Here is a 23,993-nt window from a genome sequence, read left to right as displayed (position 1 = left end):
CCCCCCCCCCCCCACCCCCCACCCTATATCTTCTCGGTAGGTGCCATGGAACTTCCACCAGTCTATTGCAGTCAATGGCAGAAAAGAGCCATGAATATTTCTGTCAGACGTCCTCCCCCACGCCCACAGCCCCGCCCCCATATAGCGAAATCACCGCCCCCTCAGTCACGTTATCATCACATTTAAAATATAGGCCCCTACCCTTCCGCAACAACTGATTCGCACTCATCCATCAGCGCAATAATTTGTTGTTTTCAAACCATCAAGCACTTCCTTCCATTTGAGTTCATTTAATATGTACTGCGACGACATCTAGTGCAGTAGCCTATAATGCACGTTTAATGCAGTTTAGTCATTAGAAGGTCCAGCCCGTCTGTCAAATATGGTTATGAGGTCCGTGTCTTCAAATGCCATATTTAAAACATAAATGAGATCACAAAAAGGCTATCTCTAATCTGGGCAACATTTAATGCGAGAAAAGAAAACAATAACTGTCATTAAAACACTAGATGGCGCAAAATTCATTTCATTCATTGTTTGCTCTAAAAGGTATTGACACTTTATATTGACATTTTACATGAATTACCAAAAATATGGTTATTACAAAAACATCCGTTTGCAAAACAAATCTGTTTGGCAATGTTAGGAACAAAGACTGTTCAGGACTACATCTTCGATTGAATCAGCTGTCTTTAAATACATTCTGACTATAGACAGGTAAGTCTTTATGCAATATTGTAGAACAGGGGTCTCCAAACTCAGTCCTGGAGGGCCGCTGTCCTGCAGAGTTTAGCTCCAACCCCAATTAAACACACCTGAACCAGCTAATCATTGTCTAACTAGGGCTTTGTAAGAGGCCCTCCTCCAGGACTGAGTTTGGAGACCCCTGTTGTAGAACCTCATAATGCGAGAATTGGCTGTTAGGATTCATAAATATGGCTATTAAACTAGCAGCACTGAATCGGCACTCCTAATGAGTGTTTTAGAAATGTTACTGGATAGTTAGCCTAACTATTTAAAAAAATGTTTAACAATGGTCACAAATTGTTGTTGTTGTTTTGAAATATAGCCTATACATACATACATAGTATATAATATATACTGCTTAAAGGGATAGTTCAATGAAAGATCAGAAGATCTTTCTGAATATAGCTTTATATGATGAACAGATTTAATTTAGGTTTCTTTTTCATATAAACATTGATCAGCGAATAAACAAAAGCTCAACCGAACCCACTTGATGCGCTAGAACAAACGTGCTGCGTAACACACGAGAATGAACCTCAATGGTTCTTGCAAGTCAAGCGAACATGCTTGAGCTTCCGTTTACCACAAATGATGTGTGAGTTGATGAATGTTTATATGTAAATAAAAGCCTACATTCAATCTGTCAATCATAAAGTGTGCCTTTTTGGACATAACCGCTCAATTCATATGGAGTCGGACTAGCTTTATGATCTCTTTATGAACTTTTTGAAGCATCAAAGTGGTAGTTGCGTAGCTGCCAATGGAGGGACAGAAGCTTTCAGGTTTCATTAAAAATATCTTAATTTGTGTTCCGAAGATGAACGTCCAATGGGTTTAGAAAGATATGAGGGTGAGTAATTAATGACAGAATTGTAATTTATTTGGTGGACTATCCCTTTAAACCAAAATGGTGTAAATGAATCAAGTGTTGGTGTTACAACCTACCCTACTACCTAGGTGAGTTGTGAAACTCAAAGAAAACATGGACATAATTTTAAATGGCATGCATTAGTCCATGCATTTGTTTTGTTTGTTTGTACATGCATATATTAAATCATTTAAAAAAAAAAATAGTTAAACCCAATTTCCATTACTGGAAACATCTTATGGTCATTCCGGAATAATAACAATGTATATAATTGATATAATAACAAAGCTTATGAAATGTCCCATAGCCATTATGATTAATCTGTGTAAACTCACATTAAAATACTCTAAACTATGATGTACTTACCCCCCCCCCCCCTTATAAATTGATAAACAAACAAACAAACAAAAAATATGTTGTAACCAAGACAAATCAAATTGAGTAGGCATGTTTATGAGGATTGTGAACTTATTTTAATCCACTAAATATAACAGCTAACTGGCAATAGCTAGCATGCATGTGCTAACATAACTAGCACATTTGTTAGTCAAATACTAATTTATTTTTATGAAAAAAAAGAAAAAAAAAACTTAAGTAGTAGCTTTAAATGATAGACAAAATTAACTGTTGGATTTATTTTGGTATGGTCATCTCAAAGATTGTATTATGGTAGTATAATTATTTATCATGATCATATTTACAAAACCACTACATTATAATGTCAAGGGTGGAACTCTTGTTGAGGCAATAAACTCAAAATATAGCACATTTTGATGTGTACCATTTTCATTTTACTCATGAAGGTGGAGCACTGAGCAAATAAACCAATCTGATTAGATCCTGTCCTCCCCCTCTTTGTGCTGAAGATGGTACAGTCTGTTTCCAAACGCTCTGTGAACGGTTCAAGAGGCTGAATGCCACACACAGACACTGTCTGAAGATGCCCTTATACACACCTGTTCTGTCCAAGGGGAACATGATAAACGCAGAAATGAAAACCATATTGCTGTAGGGCTGCTCATTATTGGTAAGTTAAGCTTTGTATCTAAAATATTACATTGTTAATGTTAGATGTGGATTTAACTAATCAGTTTCTCTTTCTTTAAACATTATATTAAATACATATAGTTGTTTGGTTGGACATGAAGAATCATCGGTGTTGAATATTACAGCAGTTTTAAATCCAGTTAACATTTGCTTATTAGTACAGTTCCAAAATATTGATACCTTCACATGTTGCTGTTTTTGAGAGTAAATGACAATGAAAATCATCTTCAAACATGGTCATTCTTTTTTTTTCTTTTTTTTATGTTGTACAATAATATTGCAGAGGCTATAAATATAATATGAAAATCTATACTTTAGTGTTTTGACTAAAGGTCAGTCAGGTCTGCTCAGAGGACATTATCAGTAACATTATATAAAAAATATTTATCTGGAAACTGATACATTAATTTAGAACTCTAACATGAAGCAATTAAAGTGTGTATTTGGCCTTTACTGGCATTAGCTTTTTTTCCCCATGCATTGGCTTGGCTGTATTATTGAAATTTCATGACCCAAATGGCAGATTGCTTGAGAATGTATATTTTCTATCCTTCAAACTGATAAATTCAGGTAGATTTTAACTGAGATGTAATAACATTGGAATGATAAGTAAATTTACCCATGGTTTCACAGACAAGGCTTAACCAGACTAAAATTCATATTTGAGCTGTTTTAACAGAAAGCAACTTGCACTGAGATATCTTAAAATATGTCAGTGCTATTGTTTTGTCTCAAGATGCACACCAGTAATGTTTTTTCTAAAGAACATTTATAAAAGCTACTTAAATGTCCTAATTGAACTAAGGCCTAATCATGTGAAAGAAATCAAAAGAAATAAGAAATAAGGGCTGATAAAAATATTAAACTATAAAAACTATACCACTGTAAATTGCCGCAAATGAGAAGAATAAATGAAGAAACACTGTTATTTTTTACATGTCTATTGCATTGATTATAATTGAAGTATATACTTATCCCATAACTGTGTTAATTAGTGTCAATTAGTTGTTTCACCCTGCCTCACAACTTCAACAAACAAGAGGTTGTTGGACACATGCAGGGATTTGATTTCCCCACTGTAGCTCTAATTGGGTAAACGGATGGTGTTATAACACTCTCTGGAATCTCCTTCTCAATGTGAGTTGTACTACAGTACAATTTTACAGCAGTACAACCATTTAGAAATATCTCTCCCAGTGTCCAGCAGATTCAGAGAACCACTCTCCGAGCTGCTGTTCCCCCTGGGAGAAATCTTATTCTGGAATGATCTCTTTAACCAAATGAGTCACCATGGAGCAGAATAAGTATCTCCTCATATGCATGTGTTCGGTCTTTTACCCCCCGCTTAGTGTTCTAGGACATGTAGCTATTATCCTGTGCAGTGGAGAAGAGCAAGGGATGCATAAACATGCTCTTCGTACTTTTGATTCCCAGCAACATGTGGTTGTTGTGTAAGATGTCTCAGTGTGGTATTCTGGGTAATTCAGCACAGTCAGCCCACGCTTTTCTGTGCTTTGTAAGATGCTCACTCTGTGTTTACTGCCTCTTTGTGTTCACCTTGACAAGACGTTTAACCATCTTCCAGCCCTTCAGCCTTCCCTCAATCTGACGACGCTCACTTTATTAGATAGAACAGCTGGTTGTATATGTTTGTTTTAATAGCTTTTTGTTGACCGTGTGCAACAAACATAAGCAAACTAAATTTTTATATTGTCTGAAGAATTAGTGAGTTGTATTTGCCTGTGGATAAGTTGCTGCCTCAATGGCCAAAGTGTTCTGAGTGGTTTCTAGGAGGTTATTTTGGCCCAAGTCAAATGAGTCCTATGCAGCTCTATGACCTTCTGTTATCTAGATGTTCTATTTTTTCGACACATTTCATCATAAGTCAGAAAAAAAAATCACCTGATTGCTTGGAAACGTATGGAGCCCCACACATAATGTGAAGGAAAGGAGACAAATTAAGAATTTATTCCCACAACTTATTAATTAATTCCTCCGTTATACGTAATTTGTGGCCACTATTTAAATAAAGGGTTAGTTCACCCAAAAATGAAAATTATCCCATAATTTACTCACCCTCAAGCCATCTTAGGTGTATATGACTTTCTTCTTTCAGCCAAACATAATCGGAGTTATATTTAAAAAAATAAAAATTAATTCTGGCTCTTCCAGGCTTTATAATGGGAGTGAATGGTTTCTTGCGTTTTTGTAAGAAAAATGTATAGCTTTATAAACCATAATATCTGGCTTTCGGTAACGGCTGTATGCAAATCTAGTTCCGGTGGTCGAGTTCCTTCAGAAGGCCTTCATTTACAGAAGGCCTTTTATGTTAGATGGATTCCTTTTTTTGGGGGGCTTCAAAATCTAAGCATTCACTCCCATTATAAAGCTTGGAAGAAGCCAGGATAGTTTTTAATATAACTCCGTTTGGCTGAGAGAAGAAAGTCATATACACCGGCGTGTGAGACAATTATGGGATCATTTTCATATTTGGGTGAACTAACCCTTTAAATTAAAACAAGGGAACAAATTAGTAAAACATGGCCACAAATGAACTAAAATGAGTAAATGAATGAATAAATCAGCCATGAATGTATAAATTGTGGGAATTAATTCTTAATTCAAGGCTGCAATATCTTCTTTTTCTGCATGTTATGTGCAGGGCTTCATAGAAAATTCACACAGTTTGAGCTATGAACACAAACATTACGCACAAACTGTTTAGGCAACTCAGTGGCTCACAGGAAGAAACATCTCTCTCTCTTTAATTATACTGTCAAGATAGAAGAAGAATGTTCCTAGAGCGAGAGAGAGAGAGAGAGAGAGAGAGAGAGAGAGAGAGAGAGAGAGATAGCTTTTTAATCCACTAAATAAGTATCCAGAGATCAATGGGTCCCTTTTAGCATATTACACAAGATTAGATTTACTGAGTAACAGACAGAGTTAATGCTAGTGGTGGTGGTCCACGGTACCCCCCTCCCTTCTTGGCTTCATGGCTGATGCTGATACTGAAATATGGAGCCAATAATGCAGATGATATAATAGAATAGCACATACAATGCAAAATACTGAATTTAAATAAACACTCATTTTACACAATATTTACAAAAAATCATTAAAAATAGAACTTTGGAACACATGACGGAATGATCACTTCTATTAATTGGCCCATTGTACACAATTATCAGCCAACAGCAATAATCTCAGAATGACTAAGTAATATATTAACAGAAATGAAGTAATATAAAAGTAAATTTTAGCAAACGTTTGAAAATAATGCCTATTATGGAAATAACAAAATAATATACTTAGATGCAAACTGAATATTTATTTGCAAACTTACAAAAAAATGACTACATGTGAAACAATTTCCTTATTTTAGGAGATTCACTCAGAGACTGCAGCTGAAATATGTTGGGTACATGCAGTGCATTTCCTGGCATGCTACAGAATGCCTCTGGCATTACTGTATTGCCATATGTGTTTGCGATGTGTGCAGTGCTTCCCCATCATCAATCCATCCACCCAGTCTGTGTATTTTAACCTTCTTGCTCATTGAAAAAGATGCTCAGAGGCCGATAACCTTAGTTGTACATATTTCTGGGGCTATGCCAGAGGCAGTGCCAATGCTTTGAGCCATATGGCATCTCATGGCTGGTGCACATATGCTAAATGAACAAACTCTATATCAAGGTCAGAAACTCTGAAAAGCTGCAGTGTGTGTTGTGTTTGGACTGACCATTATAAGACCTTTCTGCTGTTTTCGGTATATCTAGAGACCATAATAAAAAATTGAGGATTGCCTCTTTTGGCTTGGACCAGTAAGCAACCACCCAGAATGTCATTGCAAGTGCGCAACAAGCCAGTACATGCACAAGAGATAACTAAAATATTCAGAACTATGACTGATGTGGTCTATGCCTGAGTTTATACAACACATACACAAGCATTATGTGTACTTAACATTGGACCAATTAAGAATAACCAGAAATAACACACTTTTGAACGCTTGGATGAAAGGCTTCATTTACTTAATTTAGAAATAGTCTTATCAAACAACAAATGCAAGTTGACAAATTTTTTTTATTTATTTTTATTTAGTGTGAATATGTTTTCTTGTGACTCACCAAGAAATACATTCTCTGTGTAAATCCAGACTGTAGAATTTGTGATGATTGTGTTAACGTGTGCGTGCGTATGTCTAATTCAGATAAGTTTTAGCCATGGGCATGAATTAGTTTCACACTAATATGTCAGAAATCCTACAGACAAAGTGTGAAAAACAGACTCTGATCCTTCAGAAGGCTTAGAAAGAGAAACCGAGAGATTGTGAGAAGGTGAGAGAGAAAAAAAAAAGAAGAAAGTTAAATAGACTTTAAGACGTCTAATCCATCCCAGAGGAGCTATTTAATAGCCTCTTCATTTCTGTTTGTTTCTCTCCCTCTCCTATGCTTCCACACTACTGGTATTTTTTTATCTTTTCATTCACCTTTTTTAAATTGTGAAACAAACAACGATTCAGTATTCAAAAAATACAATTCAAATATTCAAATTACATCATCACTGTGTAACGTGTATGATGTGTTTTGGTTTAGTTTTCATTGTTCTTTTAATATGCTTTGATCTATTCTGTTATTGTTTTATATTTTTACTTTTTTATATTATGGTATCTTATTTACAGTGTAATTATGCATTTAAGTACTGAGTAATGTCAATGAATGTACTTCAATTCAATTTACATTTATTTGTATAGCGCTTTTAATAGTACATATCGTTTCAAAGCAGCTTTACAGAAAATGCAGGTTTCTACAGAGGTAGATAAAGTAATGTCCAAGTAATGTCCATATGTCAGAAATGTCAGTTCTAAGATATCATAAGTCATGCAGTTAGCTAACATCAAGTATTAATTTAGGCAGAAACAAGGATCTCAGTAAAGCAGTTATTACAAGTTGTAATGATTTCAATATGTCTATATATCTGAAGTCCTGACAGGGGTTGGCGTCATCTCCTCACTGAAAATATTCTTAAGAGGCTGGATCCAAACTGGAGCTGGCATTATCTCTAAGTAGTTATCTCAGGATGTGCATCCCGAAGTGGAAACAGAAAAGCTAATTGAAAATAATTAGTGTAGCTGCTGTTCATAACATTTCAAGCAAAAGATAATCATGTGCATTTCATCTGACACTTTAACACTTTATTTTACAGTGTCCTTGTTACATATGTTACATGTACTTACTATAGTAATAACAGTAAATTATGCATATTTACATGCAACTAACCCTCAACCAAACCCTAATCCTACCCTAACCCTATAGTAAGTACATGTTGTTAATTAATATTACTCAGTACTTAAATATATAATTAATTTGTAACAATGACATCTTAAAATAAAGTGTAACCTATCTGATATAACTGGAGTACAAGGTTATGCGATGTATTATGTGAATGCTTGGCTAAAGACATGCATCTAGATTTAAACTGGAAGAGTATGTCTGAGCCCCGAACATTATCAAGAAGGCTATTCCAGGGTTAGGATTAGGGTTTGGTTTAATGATAGTTGCATGTAGCCTAATTATGCGTGATTTACTGTTATTACTATAGTAAGTACATGTGACGTGTAACAAAGGCACTGTAAAATAAAGTGTTACCTTTTTTTCGTGACAGGAGGTTTGTGTGTTAATGGACGATTAAGTCTGTGCTTTACATTTCCCCATCTGTGGATGATAATGAGGTGGTTGCCATGGAAGCAGAACAAGAGGACGAGACACATGCACATGCTGTAACATTCTATAAATAGAGGGACAGTAATTAAAAACCTTTAAACGAACCTCTTTAACATTATGGGATTGTGGGGGCATTAATAATTCACACTGCATGCAGCCTGAATGTGCAATATGACTTTTGTTGTTGATTTAATTTTTAAATAGCTTTATATGTTATATTTTATATTATCACTGTCTTCTGTTCTTGTTTTGCCTGCCTAGTTGTCTACGTATGCAGAGTTCAGACTGCCAGATTTTAGCCCCGATTTTAACTCGCCGACAAGTTTTGCGAAATCGCAGAAAAAAAAGTCCCAAATCATAGGCAAATCGGTGCTTGCACACCTGAGTGACAATCACGCAGTGTGAATGATCAAAGACGCGATCAGAGAGAATCACTGATGAGTCGCCGATGCAAACTCCTGCTGTGTGAAATGAGTTCTGACTGAAAAGGACATCTGCGATGACCGACAGCCAATGAGAGAGCAAGATACAGGGCAGCGGGAGGTTCGTGGATGAGTTAAGGACCAGAATATCAGTATTTTAATATATATATTTACAATTATATCAAACAGAAACAAAGCACAGACATTTGCTTGACCAGCCGCAACAGTAGCACAGTGCAATATTATTTATTTACCTCAAACTCTCTTTGCAGAACACAACCCTTGCTCCCTGTATCTCCCCAAGCATTTCCTCCACCATAATCTTTTTTCTTTTTCTCCTTTTTGCTGCAAATCAGCACACAGACAATTTGGATCGCAAGTTTCTGCACTGCAGTCTATATTTTTAACAACAATTCCAGTCTCCTTCTCACTTCTCGCGTGTGTTTGGTTGTGAAACGTAGTTTGCAGACGGGACAGAGCATTCTTGTACAGTCATTCAGTGTGAAACCCCCTGTCGCAGATCTATCGTGCAGTGTGAACACAGCAGCAACTGAATGCTGGCCCAGATAGTCATGCAGTGTGAAAAGAGCATTGATCCGACGAGTTTGAAAATTGTGCAGTCTGAACTCGGCATTAGTTTCCCTGTTTGTTAACCAGTCCCTACCCCTGTTCCGTTTTATCCTTGATTACACTCCCCATGTATTTAAGTCCTGTGTTTTGTTTAGTTCTTTGTCCAGTATCGGTAATGCTTTAGATTACGGCCCGGAAAGTACTGCGTAAATAAAGAGAATTTACAGCATAATTTTTGGTAATTATAGTGTAACTATAAAGTAAGCATGCGTAGGTATAAGTGAACAATCTGTAATATTGGGTGAATAAAGGGGTAACTATCAGGAAAATTAACATTATTTATACTGTAAGTATACTGTATGAATCTGCGGGCTGTAAATTAAAGTGGTTCTTGTTCCCGTCTTGTTCCGTGTAGTTACAGGGTAAGTACAATAAACAACACATACAAAATCTGATATCACTCGGAAATATTTATTTGAAAAACAACTTAATCCAAAACAGATTTGACACTTCTTATTCATTTTTTTTTTAAATAAACTTTTCATTTCAAATAATAACGTCCGGACAGAAAGAGGCATGTTTTGCCCCTTTTTTGTTTCTTTTGCTTGTCTTCCTCTTCTTGTTCGGATGGCATGAGGGTGAAAGACAAGTAAACGGTGAGGACATTTCTGCGTGAACTGTATTTTCAGTGTAGCTACATAATACAGAATAGCTAGAGATATAGGATTCCTTCTTAATATTCATCTGTGGCAAGGACGAAAAAGTAGAGGAACAAGACAAGGATAAAGGCAAGCAAGAGAAACAAATAAATGTTGTAAATCTGTTTTAAAAAAAGGTTTCCGAGTGATATCAGATTGTGTACGTGTTTTTATTGTTCTTACCCTGTAACTAGATGAAACAAGAGGGGAACAAGAACCACTTTAATTTACAACCCGCAGATTCATACTTAAGGCCTTTGCACACTGAGTCCGAAATTTTTGCAAGTGTTTTTTTGTATTCGTGATCCGAAAAATTCGTCACGCACAGAGACCTTGCACACTGAGTCCGATGTGTATTAATGAATGCGTTATGAAAAAAAGCAAAACAATACAAAATGCTGTCTTCAAGCAGCGAGGATAATTTTTTTGTCCTCTCTCTTCTTAAAAAGAGAAAAAGAAAGAGGAAATATTGGGTCCATCCACTCCTGCGATCGTGTAGAGAGGAAAGAGAGTTCCACCTCCTTATCAAGGAGCTGCGGGATTATCCAGGCCGATTCAAAGTTTACTTTAGAATGTCAGTGGCTCAGTTTGATGCTTTGTTAGCGATACTGGAGCCACATATTAAAAAGAAGACCACCAATTTCCGTGATTCATTTGATCCTGAACAGAGACTGCAGTATGTCTTGGTATGGATCCGTATGCGCGCACACACACGGTTTACAGGGACTTGGTGTGCTATAATTATAGCTGTGATATAATAATATTTGCAGTATTTTTGATAAAATAATATTTGTATATATAATTGTAGATATCTGAGCACTGGCGATTCATTCACCACCATTGCCAGCAGTTTTAGGTTGGGGATCAGCACTGTAGATGGGAAAAACGGATGTGAAAAACACAGAAAACCGAACCTGTTCTGTTTTTTTTTTTGATGGACGGAAGTTTCGGAGGCAGTGTGCAAGCGTGATTGACATAACGTAAGGTCGAATTTATTTTTTGACGTGCTCAAATTTTGCATGCGAATTTCGGACTCAGTGTGCAAAGGCCTTTACCCTGTACAACCCGCAGATTCATACTTACCCTGTAACTACATGAAACAAGAGGGGAACAAACACCACTTTAATTTACAACCCGCAGATTCATACTTACCCTGTAACTACATGGATAATTACCCCTTAATTAAAAAAATACTTACAGTATAAATAATGTGTTAATTTTCCTGATAGTTACCCCTTTATTCCCCCAATATTGCATATTGTTCCCTTATACCTACACATACTTACTTTATAGTTACTATATAATTACTGAAAATTATGCTGTAAATTCTCTTTACTTACGCAGTACTTTCCGGGCCGTTACCTAAAACAGCTCTAAAAAGACAATAGTATCATTATGCAGATCAAGTCAGTTCAGAGATTATTCAATTCAGTTCAATAATGGTGTTGATGTCGCAAATTTAATAAATTATGAAATTAAGTCGATTCAGCTATAGCTAAACAGATCTACAGAAGACAATAGTGTCATTATTCATTATTACTAAGTTCAAGTGTGTGATTTAGAATTCCAGTTTGCATTACAAGTAAAATTTGTGGATGGATGTTATTTAAAATTTTCCATTCAGCTCGTTCTCATTTAATCTGTCTGAATATTCTTATATCATCACTAATTACCTGACTTGCTTTCTCAAACACAAACAAAAGCATACTCTGGCACACTGACCTGAATTACCAATAGATAGACTGGTTCACTTCTGTACACTGCTTGTTTTGTGTTACTATGGTTATGTACCTGTTAATCATTTAGTTTCTATAATCAGCCACTGATTATAAACAATCTGGTTATTATCGTGTGCTACTCTGAAATTAGATCAAAACGTATATCAAAACGAACCTATTGTCAGAGGCATAGCCTCATGGGCGGTGACGGCGCTCAGACTCATAGCGCATTAGTGTTCCCTATCAGTAAGTCACGTTCTACGTTATGTCAGAATTGAACTGATGAATTGGGATCTCGCCTGAGAGAAGTTAAGTGATTGTTGATGTGACGGTGCATCAGTGGTGGTTGCCTCCCTGGGAGAACTTTGCACACTGTGCAATCTTCTTAGAGAGCATTTCTGCTCACTGTGCTGGCGACCTTTCTCCTGTGGATTTCAGCAATAAAAGAGCTTTCCCTAAAGTAGTAAAATCAGGTGTGATGTTGCATCTTTTTCAAGATGTCATTCCAGATGTGATTCTGGATGCGGTCGTTACCTGGCCCCGGCTGACAGTCACAATCACTGTCTCACGTGTCTGAGCCGTAATCAGTCTGAGACAGCATTCGTGGAGGAGTCATGTACCCACTGCTGGAATATGAGCATTGTGATGCTTAGATCGAGACTCCAGTACCTTGAAAGAGGGCTACTTTGGTTGATACACAGTGTGATCTGAGGGTTACACTGGGGGCTTTCATGCCTAGGCCAAAGCACTCAAAAATCTGCGCAAGGCTAGTTTAAACCCAGGGTTGATGCAGGATCTACATACAGCCTATGGCCGACGAACACCACTGCGCGGACCCTTGGGAAGACGGTGTTCACACGTGTGGTCCAGGAGCATCTTTGGCTGAACCTGGCTGAGATGAAAGAAGTCGACAAAGTTCACTTTCTTGACTCCCCCATCTCCCGCGCAGAGGAGGAGGGCCGGGTGGAGACCCCTTTGTTGAGTTTATTTTTTCTCCTGGCACTGCCCCAAGGCCAGTGGCACCAACAATTGCAACAAAAGAGCAATTTCCTCAATCTTTGGGTCCCAAGAGGGCTTAGTTGACAGTGAATGACGCTATGCCTTGCCACTCTCCACCTCCTTTTCCATCGCTAGTAGGTAGCAATGCCTTCTCATGCGTCTCCTACCATTCCCTCATGGGAACCATGGAGCCAGGTAAGTGTTGCACCACACACTCAGACCCCACTCCGGGAGTATGGCATCCGCAGCCACAGTCATGCCACTCGGATTGCTTCGTATGAGACCGCTTTAGCACTGGTTACACTACCAAGTCCTGAGATGTGCATGGCACCGTAGCACACCGAGTGCCAATCACATTGGCCTGTCACCAAGCGTTCAGCCCGTGGCTAGACCTTGCTTTCTGCAGGTCAAGCATGTACTTATCTTGATAACACATCAACTGCTGCATACACCAACCATCAAGGTGGTCTACGCTCCCGTCGCATATCGCAACCTGCAGTCAGAAGCGACTCAGGTTGCTTCGTGCCATTCTCACGACAGCTCACACTCCTGGGAGAGTAGAGACTCCACAGGTGGTCCAGCCAATTTGGGGGTGCTTCGGAGCCGCACAGGTAGACCTGTTTGCCTCTCCGGACATGTCCCACTGCCAGCTGTTTTACTCCCTGACCGAGGGGACCCTCAGTATGTATGCACTGGCACACAACTGGCCCCGGGGCCTACTCAAGTATGCATTTCCCCCAGTGAGCCTACTCGCCACAGACACTGTGCAAGGTCAGGGAGGACGAGGAACAGGTTTTGATGGTTGCGCCTTACTGGCGGATTCCCCTGAGGAAGGAACTGCTTTCACAGGGACAGGGCATAATATGTAGGGTTGGGTATCGTTTGGGTTTTTTTCGATTCCGGTGCCAAACCGATACTTTTAAAACGGTTCCGGTGCCTAAACGGTGCCTGAACCGATACTTTTTTTTTAAAAAAAGGCCACAAAACGAGGTGGATGACATTAAATGGCTTTTTATTTATTTATTTTTAATTTAAATTGAACCATTTATTAAAAGTTTAATGTATACTTAAATGTATGAATATAAATAAATACAAAACACAATTTACTTATTTACAAATTATAATTGACTTATTTACAAATTCACAGTAAAACCTAAGCCACCTAACCCAACTACAACAAGCCTAATATAACTCTTAATTACAATAATAACAGCAGTAGTCTGTATTCTTGGTATGCTACTAACCAGCTTCGAGCTTCAGCTCTTTTTTGAAATATGATCATATTCTCTGGCTAAATATTTTAGAACGCATCGTCTTAATGTTTCCATGGCGACGCGTCATGTTTCTCACATGACACACAGCAGCCGCAATAGCGCTGACAGCTCAGCTGTATCGGGTTTATTTCGTTTTTTCTTTTTATTCAAAATATTCACAAACTTCTTAACTGTGTCACGAACTATCTGATGTTCAAATGTGTGAGTGAATGTGTGTTAGTTGATCTATAAAGCGCAATGGGCGGCGCCATGTTAGTTTGCGCCTCAGAATCGGATCTGTCGGATTTAACTTACAACACTTGAGAGCATTCTCGTCTCACGAAATACATGAAAGTAAGTGACCAGTGAACTGGAAGAAGAACAGAGTAAACGCTATAGTTACTATATAATGTGCATGTATCTGATGTGAATAAAACATGTAACGTTAGTCAAATTATAATCGTCTGAAAGGATTGTCATTGCCGCTTTCATAGACATCAGTGTGTGTTTTTTGCTAGTAGCCTACTTATGAGCATTTAAATGTCTGAAACCTGAAATAAACATGATGTCGTTGAAAACACTGAATAGTTGTCATGAGTTGTGATGTGACCAGCGCTGAGCGTCTGTCTCTGGCTCAGCCAAAGCGCGAAAGCACGTTTGAATTTTGGCACCGAAATGAGGAACCGAAATCTGCGTTCTTATTCGGTCCGGTACATACCGGTTATATAAGTACCGGTGCCATATTGGAACCGGATTTCGGTACCCAACCCTAATAATATGGCACCCATGTGGAGGACATAAGTGATCTACCCCTGGGAGTGGTAGACACGATCACTTCAGCTAGAGCTAGCTCTATGAGGCACACCTATGCTTTGAAGTGGAGTCTGTTCATTGATTGGTGTCCTTTTCATTGAGAAGACCCCCGTAAATGCCTGATCAGAGTCGTCCTTTCTTTCCTGCAGAAAGGGCTGGAGCAAAGGCTGTCTTCCTCCACCATGAAAGTGTATGTTGCCACTGTAGTCACACATCATGATGCAGTAGAAGGTAAGTCTGTGGGAAAGCACAACCTGGTCATCAGGTTCTTGAAGGGTGCAAGGAGGTTGAATCTTTCTCGACATTGCCTCATCCTCTTTTGGGACCTCCCTCTGGTCTTATTGGCCCTACAGATAGCTTCCATTGAGCCTCTGCAGGCAGTAGAGATTAAGGTCGGGGACCTGCAGGCATTTTTGGTCAGCAAAGCGTGCCTGGAATTCGGGCCGGCTAACTCTCACGTAATCCTGAGGCCTGAAGAGAATCCTGAGACATCTGTAGAGCTGTGAGCTGGGCTACACCTAACATGTTCATGAGATTCCACAATCTCAGAGTAGAGCATGTTTATTCCCTTTTGTTGGCCACAAATAGGTAATATGCGGGGAGGCTGTCTCTGTGTCTCGCTTACAGCACCATTCCCCTCTGAGGACGGGATATGAGAGCCTACTTTGCTCCCCAGGCGTGTTCCCGACCGGCGAACCCTGGATGGAGTTCCTCCAACACCCTTCGGCAGTTAGAGTTAGACGGCAGTTAGGCGTGTGACGTCATGCATTTGCATTTATTCATTTTGCAGATGCTCTTATCCAAAGAAACTTAAAAAATAATGGATCATAAAAAGTGCAACAATACAAAGCTACAGTTGGCTAGAAAAGTACAAGCGAGTATAGAGATGTAGAAGTGAATGAAAAATGAAAGAGATGACAGTTGTTTTAAGTACTTTTAGGACACTATATCAGAAAAGGTATTGAGTTTTAGGTTTTGGCAAGAAGGGCATTCCCACAATGGGCAAGAGGGGGAGATTATGCCTTCCAGACCTACAATAAACTAAATTAACTCCTTTGGTGCAAGGCCAGAGTGGTAACAGATGGTTTGCTATCATCATATGTGTGTCTCTGTGTGTAGGTTTCTGAGGGTGAATCTTACAGACATGACCTGTTATCTATTTATCTAAATGTCAGTTAAAGGCAGGTATCCACATTTTCAGTCAGGCAAGTTGTCACAATTTACTCACTTTCATGATGTTCCAAAGAAAAGATATTTTGAAGAATATACTGACCACTATTTTCCATGTAGTTACAATGAATGTATTACTGTCACGGGTGGTTGCAGTAAACAGACAAATTAAGTTCCAAAAGGTTTAATAACATCAACATTCTCTACAGCAGGGGTTTTCAAACTGGGGTCCGGGGACCACCAGGGGTCCTCCAGAAGGTTCTAAGGGGTCCCCAGAAAATTTCAGAGAGTAAAAAGACAAAGCAAAAACGGATAAAGTCTACCGAACATTCTAAATGTTTCATTTCTTAATGTTTCTCTCCTTTCTTGCTATATACATACTTTCCAGAATTGTCTATGTTTGTTTTGTATCTTTATAGTGAGATTTTGTCACTATAGTCCCATTTATCTTGCTCACTGGGGTTGTAAGGCAGTATTCTTAATGCAGTACGTATGCTGCTTACATACATTTATTGTGAAAGTTGCTCAATCAAATAATTTTTAATTGAACATGTTCTTCAGGTTTATACATCCAACATTAAGTATAGCCAATTTAAGTTTGGAAACAATATGTTGTGTTTATAATGTCACTCTTACTGTTTATCTAACAGTTTTAATATTTTTTTTTTCATGCATAAAAATATATAGATGTATTTTAGGAAGGGGGTCCCTCATTAAAGGGGTGGTAAAACACATTCTTTTGAAGGCTTGACTGTGTTTGTGGGGTGCACTGTAACATGTGTTCATGCTTCGTTTAAAAAAAAATTGCCTTATTTTTCATATATTTGACCTTTATTCTACACTGCTCTGTCCCTCCTTGTAAAACGGTCTGATGCTTTCCGGGTTGTATGAAGCCAGTCCCTCAAAAATACGCAGTGGGCTCAGATTGGTTAGCTGGCCCAGTGTGTTGTGATTCGCTAAACGCCTAGTGCACGTATGTCAGAAACGTCACGCCCCTTACCTTTACCGGAGGCTGTGCTTTGGTCAGTGTTAGAAACAACGGCGTCAATAAAACCATACCAATCTGAGCCCGAATCAGACCCAGAACATTTGAGTGAAGATGATCGAGCAGAACCTGTTCAGTCCTCAAGAGTAAAGACTGAGGATCTATAATGATCGCTACTGAATGGCACTTTAACTTTTGTATTTTTAGAACGATTATTGCCAAATATCTGTCACAAGAACTAACCCAAAACGAACACTAAGCACTGGCTTTAACTAGTAAGTTAGCCAAATCACACACAGAACCATGTTTAGCATGCCTGTAGATAAACAATACATAAAAGCTCTAATCAAAGAATCATTTACACTAATGTCAGGTTCGCTGTTGAGATTTTAACGTTAGTGTTTGTAACGTTAGGTGTTCGTCGGATAATGTTAAGTATGAATGAGCATTTAACAGACTGGTTTGCAGAACAGCGTTGTCATCTGTTTACTTCCTTGCTACAACCTATTACAGGAAAACACATCGATGAAAAATAAATCAGACTTACAGGTTGTGGCCCGTGAACAGCTTCTGTTTGTAAATCCAGCTTTCAGGACAAGCAGTTGTGCATATCCTGTATTGAACTCGCGAAGTTTGTGGAAGTTTGTGTTGTCCTCCGTGAAATGTGCAGCGCGCGCGTCGTGCATCCACGCACCGGCAGTGTTTTCTTCACGCAGCTGACGTTGTGCAAATCTGGCATTGAAATCGCGAAGACGGTGGATGTTCTCCTCCGTCGATGTGCTGCAGGGAGCCCCGCGCGCGCCTGATTCCCCGCTGACTCAAACACACGTGCATATAACATGTTTTATGTTAAACGCTCTGCAACGCACCCCCGTCCCTATGAAGGCTGAACAGAGCAAGTACCCCAGACCTGCAATCCGGATGAAAATAACAGCGTTTCCTCGGCATCGCGGCAACAACACTCCAGCCTGACTATACCACAACAGCGGCGCGATACAAAATGGCCTCACCCTCCCTTATTTAATATTCTCGGAGGAGGGGTTTATGTAAATATTGAGCCTGTTGATGTCACCAACCCTGGAGGAATGTGTGTAGTCGCCTGCTGGCCGTTTGCTGTAGTTCTTAGAAACTGATTTCTTTAAAAGCAAATATCTCCCTTTGCTTTAAACTTTGAACGTTGTAACTTTGCAGATGTTGTTTATGCTCAAGCAGCAACATTACACGTTAGCTAAAGTTAGAATAGTGAAATCGTGGTTTACCACCCCTTTAAGGTTCATCATATTTGGGGGTCCTTGGCATCATAAGGTTTTAAAACCCCTGCTCTACAGGACAGGCAGGTAAACAGATGAACAGGTGGCAACACTCACTATACGTAGACAAGATCCGACAAGAACTGAACAGAACAGGGAGATTATATAAGGGAACTAATAAGGGAGAACATAATCAGGGAGAACAGAAACAGGTGTAAATAGTTAACTAATAAGAACACACGATGAGGGCAAATGAACAGAACACTGTCACATGGTGTTTTGGGTGTTGTTTCATGTTCTTGGTTTATCATGTTTACTGTCATGTTCTTAGTTTGCCATGTTCACTGTCTTGTTTCTTAGTTTGCTTTGTTCACTGCCATGCACTTCCTGGTCTTGTCATGTGATTCCCATGCCCTCATGTGTTGTGTCATGTCATTGGTTCATTGGTAAATCGGTGTTCACAGGTGTCCCTTGTCTAGTCATTAGTCCTTGTGTATTTAAGCCCTCATGTTTGCCATGTGTCTTTGTCTAGTATTGATGTTGTAACCTGTTGGTGGTGAGTCTGTGTATCTGTTCTAGTTTAGTCAAGTCACAAGTCAAGTCACAAGTCAAGTCACAAGTCAAATCACAAGTCAAATCACAAGTCAAGCCAAGTCTTTTGTTTATGGTTCCCTTTCGAACGGTCAGTTCGTACTGCGTCGAAGACGCCATGGGAATTCTCCTATTCTCGAATATACTGAAGTAATTTGTAAAATCACGCAGTGCTACTGCCCAGTCAAAACATTGTCGAGACATCTCGCACGCTATTGGCTGGCCAGTGGGAACTGCATGAACCAATGGCAGAACAGCGTAATCTGAGCGAACCAATGGGCACAAAGCCCGCAAAGCTGATCGCAAGAGCCGGCGAAAGGGGCATATGAAATACGCTATAACTGTCAAAAACGTCAGATTAATCTCCTTCAGCGACGATCTACGGTCCTCGCTGATAAACTCAAACTACACCACCTTCACCGTGAATTGACGAGCCTGCAGCGGAATAGCGAGATAGCTAGCCCGGACGTCCTGCGAGAGTCAGCGGCCTGCTGTATTTCAGCGCCCTCAAATCGCCAGCGATCCCGCGAGCTGTCACGCCATTCCCCTGCGCTCTTTGGTGAAACACTACGGTGTATCCTTTCTGTACAATACTAAGAAAAACATATCGCTTGTGTGGCATGTGCAGGACTTACCTGCACTAGGAGGATAACCACGACGGGTGCTGCATGTACTTCATCTGTTACTAACTGTTACTTCATCCAAGCCGATCTCCATTCATTCAAGTCATCTTTCAGTCATCACGTCATCCAAGTCATCTTCCAGTCATCCCTCGTCTCAATGTTGTTCCCTTGTGTGTGTGTGTGTGTGTGTGTGTGTGTGCGTGTGCTCACAAGTCTATATCATCTGCTAACAATATCAAGCATAATCTCTTACCTGTGTATGTGTTGTATTGCCATATCTGAAAATAAACCTACCTGTTTGAGTTTTACCTCAGTTCTGGTCATTGCGTCCAAGCTTGAGCAAGACAAGTTTCATGTAATTTATGCAATTTGCAATTTACTGTTATTACTACAGTAATGTAAATTATTAAGAAGTCGAAAACACAAGGATAGAAACTCATACCATTCTAGATAATGATGAGAAACGACAAAGGAATTAACTAAACTTATACACAGAGAACTTAGATACATGTGGGATTACAGTTTTTTACAATCGCTATGACAATTTTTTCAACACTTTTAACACATTTCCTAAACTCTTAACGCACCACCACACCTACCACACCTACCACACACAATTGACAAAATGGTTAATTTCATGTTCAAAACCACACATTGTAAACTAAACTCTAACACTTATTTTCTAAATAAAATAACACAATACACTAACACATGTTCTCTTCCAACAGGAACATTTTGTCAATCATAGCACAATGTTATAAAAACACTAACACTAGATGGAATTACAGAAACTGCATTATTTTATGTGTCAGGTCTGCCCTTATACAATAGACTATATTTTATTGATCATAGATTGTGTCGTTTGAAGACTCTCCACATTTGTGTTTTGTTGGGTTTAGTAAATGCATGCATTTTGTTTCTTTTGCTGCAGAAATTCAATACAAAAAATGAATAACCCATCTCAGGGTAGCTTTATAGAATGCCCTTCAGTTTTATTTCATTATCAGCAATCACCATGTTGACAATAGCAAGTTCCTGTTCTTTATTTAGGAGCTTTCCTCTGCCCCCTGGGGGAAGTAGATGTTGAATCCTTAGAGGGACAAAATACAGTTACATATTAGAGACCAGAGGCATACAGTCACTGAAATACATGGTAAAAGTATTTACACTTTGCAGAAATAGAAGCCCTTATATAATATCTGTTGGTTTCTGGAAAAAAATCTGGATAATGGATGCCACTGTGTCCCGGCTGAGATTTGGCTGTACTCGTTCACCAGCCCCTCTGATAGCCTGTGGTTTATGACATGGTCTATGATAGTAGGTCTTATTTCATCAGTTACCATAATTCTGGATCTTCTTTGAATGTCACCATGCATTCACCCTCCTCAATCTCTACCTCGCCCTTGTCCAGGTATTCCTCTCCCTTGCTCTTGTCCCATTCCTCTCCCTTGTCCTGGTACTCATCTTCCTCTCCCTCATAAAGGCATTTATCTTACTTTCTTTGTGTTGCTCTATATTCCTTTTCCACACAAGATCAGCCCAAAGATGTCCTCTTTTACTGTATTCCATATGGTCATGAGATTGAAAGAACATCAACACCTGAACAATTCCTAGATGGGAATCAGCTGGGATTTATATATTTCCATAACTTCACTCAGCTGTTTCTCAGTAACAATGGAATAAAATATGGGGGATATTTGTGTTTCAATTCTCAATATAAACAGCTGTTCACTTTTACTTTAGTCTATAAGGTTAGGGTTTAGAACATGATGTTATTGTGACGTTACCTTAACGTAAACAGAGTCGGATTCAAATGCAAGTAAAAGTATTTATTTGGACATAAGTTCAAGAGATCGCAACAGTGCAGAGATGTCCAGGTGGAAAGACGCTTGGCAGCACAGGGACGCTGAGGACAACCCAGACCTCCAGAGAAGAGTGCTGATGGTGGAGTGGTGAGAGGTGATGGTTCTGACGCTCACACGAAGACCAGGAACGAGGAACGCGAAGACCAGGGAACGTGGAACACGAAGACCAGGAAACGTGGAACACGACGACCAGGGAACACGGAAGGCAGCAGGAGAGAAACAGGAGGCAAGCGGGAACACACGAGGAACATCCAACAACGCTCTGACAAATGACATGACAAACAGAGACACATTAAATAGGCTGCGCTGATGAGCAGCAGGTGAAGCGCTGAACACAGCCGCAGGTGATCTCAATCAGCGCAGCGCCCAATCACACACACAAACACATACACACACACACATACGTAACGTACCAGAAAGAGATAGTGAATTCATGAACCGTGACAGTACCCCTCCCTCTAGGAACGCCTCCTGGCGGTCCCAGGAGGACCTACCTGTTGATTGTAATCATCAATAAGGGAGTGATCCAGAATGTCCCTAGCAGGAACCCAACTTCTCTCCTCCGGACCGTAACCTTCCCAGTCCACCAGGTACTGGAATCCGCGTCCCCTCCGTCTCGAGTCCAGAATGCGATTAACCGAATACGTAGGTTCCCCATCTACGAGACGCGGCGGTGGGGGAACCGGGACAGGCGGGTTAAGATGCGAATGAAAAACAGACTTTAATTTGGATACGTGAAAGGCGGGGTGAATTCTCCTGTACGCCGGAGGAAGTTTGAGGCGGACTGTCACCGGACTAATGATCTTGGTGACATTGAATGGGCCAATAAATTTAGGAGCAAGCTTGTTAGATACGGAACGGAGCGGAATATTCTTGGTAGAAAGCCACACTTTTTGACCCACGACGTATACGGGAGGCTTAGACCGGTGGCGATCGGCTTTGGCCTTAGTGCGCGCCCCCACTTGGAGCAGAGTCTCACGGGCTCTGGTCCATGTGCAGTGGCACCTCTGGACGAAGGCGTGGGCGGAGGGGACCGCGACTTCGGAATCCAGACTCTGAAAAATAGGTGGCTGGTAACCTAAACTACACTGAAACGGAGAAAGGCCCGTAGATGACACTGGTAGTGAATTATGAGTGTACTCAACCATAGAAAGTTGTTGGCTCCAGGAAGAAGGATTCTTAGACAAAAAGTGCCCACCGAGCCTGCCTGGAATTGAGTCTTTTAGCAGTTCTAATATACTCCAAATTCTTATGATCGGTCCAAACGATAAAAGGTACCCCTGACCCTTCTAACCAATGACGCCACTCCTCCAACGCTAATTTGAAGTCAAGTCAAGTCAAGTCAACTTTATTTATATAGCGCTTTTAACAATGTAGATTGTTTCAAAGCAGCTTTACAGTGTTAAACAGGAAAATAATGCAGCATAATTTTATTCAGCTGTATAGCCATTCTGGAAAAATTTCAAGTATCATACAGTGACAGTGTGGGCTTTAGATCAATAATTTGATCAGTAATTTAGTTTAAATGGTTAATTTAGTTTATTATTTAGATGTATTTCGATGTTTAGTTGAAAAATTTAGTGTCCCCAACTGAGCACGCCAAGCCAGAGGCAACAGTGGCAAGGAAACCAAAACCCCATTAGGTGACCTAATGGAGAAAAATAAACCTTGGGAGAAACCAGGCTCAGTCGGGGTGCCAGTTCTCCTCTGGCCAATTAACAAAAAGCGTATTATTATTATTATTATTCTGGCAGTTTTACAGCTCGGAGGTCATAATAGATCAGAATATTCGAGGGACCGGGGGCAACATGCTGGAGACGGGTTTATTGAGGATGATGTTGATTAAATAATTATTAAAGTGCAATATTCGAATGATCGGAGGCAACACGCTGGAGACGGGTTTATTGAGATGCCGTGACGATGAGGCAGTTGCAGGGGGAGTCTAATCATGGTCTCCTAGACACTTCGGGGTCCTGTGTTGGTCTTCTCTGGGCGCAGGTCCACCATCTGATCTGGATACGGCCCGGATCCAGCTGACTGCAGTAAACCTCGGGATAAAACAGAGAGACTAACATTAGCGTAGATGCCATTCTTCTGATGATGTAACGAGTACATCAGGTGTTATGGGAAGTGTTCCCGGTTCCGGCTGACCTAGTTAATGCAGCCTAACAATCATTTCATTGAAAAAGTGTTTTATGTGTATGCCACAGTAAAGAGATGTGTTTTTAGTCTAGATTTAAACTGACAAAGTGTGTCTGCTTCCCGAACAATGTTAGGAAGACTGTTCCAGAGTTTAGGAGCTAAATAGGAAAAGGATCGACCGCCTGCAGTTGATTTGGATATTCTCGGTATGATCAACTGGCCAGAATTTTGAGACCGCAGTAGACGTGATGGAGTATAATATGTTAAGAGCTCGCTCAAGTATTGGGGAGCTAAACCATTTAGTGCTTTGTAAGTAATAAGTAAGATTTTAAAATTTATGCGATGTTTAATAGGCAGCCAGTGCAGTGTTGACAGAACTGGGCTAATATGGTCATACTTCCTGGTTCTAGTAAGAACTCGAGCTGCTGCGTTTTGGACCAGCTGGAGTTTATTTATTAAGCGAGCAGGGCAACCACCCAGTAGAGCATTACAATAATCTAACCTTGAGG

The sequence above is a fragment of the Gobio gobio genome, assembly GCF_949357685.1.
Source record: "Gobio gobio genome assembly, chromosome: 11".
Classification (NCBI taxonomy): domain Eukaryota; kingdom Metazoa; phylum Chordata; class Actinopteri; order Cypriniformes; family Gobionidae; genus Gobio; species Gobio gobio.
The sequence above is the reverse complement of the archived record's forward strand: the minus strand, read 5'-3'. Positions refer to the sequence as shown.